Below are 3,151 nucleotides of genomic sequence, written 5' to 3'. Positions count from 1 at the left end.
TAGAGAAGAAAAAGAGAAACTTATTGAGAACAAAGCTGATCTTGAGCAGGAGAAGACTCCTACAGAAATTTCGGGGATTGAAATGTCAGAGGCTCAAGGTGGTCCCTCCGAAGAGGTCCCTTTGGTGGTTTCCCCGCTGTGGTCTATTGCCCCAGAAACCCGTACTAAACATTAGCATGACAAAGAGAAGTCTCCAACTTCTTCTTCTGCTCCTCTGCCTGAAAAGGAGTCGGTTCAAGCACCTACTCGCCCTCCTCGAGCTCCCCGACAAGCATCTCAAGAAGAGCAGTCTCGACAAATAGTAGAAGAGCTCCATCGATATGAGACTGAGATATTACCTCGCATAGACATTGGAGTCCTAAGTGTGCGTCTAAACTGTTCTATGGCTAAAGTAAGTGATTTTTCTGTATTTTACATTTTGCATATATATACCATTCTTTCTGATATAATTGTATGTTTCAACTTTTTGATGTTCATTAGGTCTGGACAGAGCACCGGGAGCTGTGCAAGCGAGTTCCTTCGCTACTATCTTCCCAAAGGCAACTGGAGATGTAGGTAACCGATCTTAAGAATCAGTTGCAAAGTCCTACTCGAGGTGTTGAAGAAGCCTGGACGCGTGCTGAAATTGAGAAACATCGTCAGGCCCGTGATGTGGCTTGAGTGGATTTAGAGAGGGCTATGGTAGAAGGAGAGAGGTTGAAAAAGGATGCTGAGCTCAGGACAGAGAGACTTCAGCAGTTAGAACAAGAATTGAGAAGAGCTCAAACTCTCCTGACAGTATCTCAAGAAGAAGTAGATAAAACTAAAGGGGAGCTAGAGTCCTGTAAGAAAGACAAAGCCCGGGTAGAAACCAGCCTTTCCACTTTGCAGACACAGCAAGGAGACCTATGCCGAGACCTTCAGGAAGCCGTGATAGCTAAACAAGCTCTAGAACTCCAGTTAGCAGAGGAGAATAAACAAAAAGAACAACTGTCTGTTGATAAAGAAAAGATTTTATCAGAGCTAGAATCCCTTGAAAAAGAGCTGGTCGACCTAAAGGAGGGTGAGGAGAACAAATGATAGGAGAAAAAGAAGCATTCTTGAATTCTCCCGAATTCTACGAACTACTAGGGATTAAGACTAGCAAGATGTTAAAGTATGGCTTCGAAGGCGTTGGCAAGCAATTCGTACAGTCAGGAATAATACCAAAGGGGGTTGATTTAAGTTTCCTAGACCCCCACAAAGTTTGGGATGAACTGCCAGAGTTCGAGAAGCAAGGTTGATGAGCCCCCTAATATTGTTCTGACCATCCTTAAGTACATTCGACTTTCGGTCCATTTAGACTTCTTTATCTAATGCAACATTAAAGATGACACTAATCCCCTCATGTGGAGGGATTTCTATTGTGAACCATGTAATATTACTTTACGTATTCCTTTTTTGGGAACTTAGTTTGTTTTGTATTAGTTGCAAACTTAGTATTTGCAATGACTATTATCTTATGCACAAACATCGTTTTCACTTGATGTATTATTGTTTTGAGTAGTTATTAGTCAAACTTCAGCTCCTTGTGATATATCAACCCTTATGTAGACCTGTAGAGTTGAATCCTACTCTCAGCAGTGTTCACTAGAGCCTCTTCCTACTGAATCACAGAAGTTCCTACTTTGATCTAGTATTTTTGTCTCAAAGACTCTTATGTGTACTGGTTGTGCTATGTAAAAGATTCATATAAAACCCAAACGAAAACTGTACGCAGAGGAGAACTTAGATATCTTCATGAATGTACGATATGTGTACCTGAATATTAACTCGGAGTGTATCAGGGTGTACTGAATTGAGGACTAGGTTCGAGGCAAAGTCACTGAGTTTAGGAGTCGGAATCCCGTCTGGTGGTAAGGTCAAGTCCTCGAGCTCGAAGCTTGGAGTTCCGACCTGTCGCAAGGCGAAGTCCTCGAGCTCGAAGTTCTGGCCTGTCGTAAGGCAAAGTTATCGAGTTTGAGGTTTAGAGTTCTAGCCTGTCGTAAGGCTTAAAGTCATTGAGCTCGGAGCTCAGAGTTCTGGCCTGTCGTAAGGCAAAGTCATCGAGCTCGGAGCTCGGAGTTCCGGCATGTCGTAAGGCAAAGTCATCAAGCTCGGGGCTCAGAGTTTCGGCCTGTCGTAAGGCAAAGTCATCAAGCTCAGAGCTCGAAGGTTCAGCCTATCATAAGGTAAAGTCATCGAGCTTGAGGCTCGAAATTTCGATCTGTCGTAAGGTAAAGTCATGTAGCTCGGAACTTGGAGTTCTGACCTATCGCAAGGCGAAGTCCTCGAGCTCGGAGCTCGAAGTTCTGGCCTGTCGTAAGGCAAAGTCATTGAGCTTAGGGTTCGGAGTTTCAGCCTGTCGTAAGGCAAAGTCATCGAGCTCAGAGCTTAGAACTCGGAGCTCCGGCCTATCGTAAGGCAAAGTCATCGAGCTCGGAGCTTGGAGTTCCGGCCTATCGTAAGACAAATTCATCAAGCTCGGGGCTCGGAGTTCCTGCCTGTCATAAGGCAAAGTCATCGAGCTCAGAGTTTGAAGTTTTGGCCTGTCGTAAGGCAAAGTCATCGAGCTCGGGGCTCAGAGTTCTGGCCTGTCATAAGGCAAAGTCATCAAGCTTGGGGCTTGGAGTTCTGGCCTGTCATAAGGCAAAGTTATCGATCTCGGAGCTCGGAGTTCCGGCCTGTCGTAAGGCAAAGTCATCGAGTTCGGGGCTCGGGGCTCCGACTTGTCGTAAGACAAAGTCATCGAGCTCAGAGCTCAAAGTTTCGGCCTGTCGTAAGGCAAATTCATCGAGCTCAGGGCTCGAAGTTTCGGCCTATCATAAGGCAAAGTCATCGAGCTCGGAGCTCAGAGTTCTGGCCTGTCGTAAGGCAAAGTTATCGAGCTTCGAGCTCAAAGTTCTGGCCTGTCGTAAGGCAAGTCATCGAGCTCGGGGCTCGGAGTTCGGCCTGTCGTAAGGCAAAGTCATCGAGCTCGGGGCTCAGTGCTCCGGGCCTGTCGTAAGGCAAAGTCATCGAGCTCGGGGCTCGGAGTTCCGGCCTGTCATAAGGCAAAGTCATCGAGCTCGGGGCTCGGAGTTCCGGCCTGTCGTAAGGCAAAGTCATCTAGCTCGGGGCTCGGAGTTCTGGCCTGTCGTAAGGCAAAGTCATC

At 46.6% G+C, this 3,151-nt stretch overlaps 1 pseudogene; it reads right to left on the bottom strand.

The window, feature by feature from the left end:
* Nucleotides 1–1,675: 1,675 nt before the first annotated feature.
* LOC141846461 (uncharacterized) overlaps nt 1,676–3,151 on the bottom strand; it is a 21,127-nt pseudogene continuing 19,651 nt past the window's right edge.

The sequence above is a fragment of the Curcuma longa genome, chromosome 15 (assembly GCF_044706935.1).
Source record: "Curcuma longa cultivar G26 ecotype Majalengka, Jawa Barat chromosome 15, ITB_CL_G26_1.1, whole genome shotgun sequence".
In the NCBI taxonomy this organism is placed as follows: domain Eukaryota; kingdom Viridiplantae; phylum Streptophyta; class Magnoliopsida; order Zingiberales; family Zingiberaceae; genus Curcuma; species Curcuma longa.
Note: the sequence above shows the minus strand (reverse complement) of the source record. Positions and strands in the feature narration are given on the sequence as shown.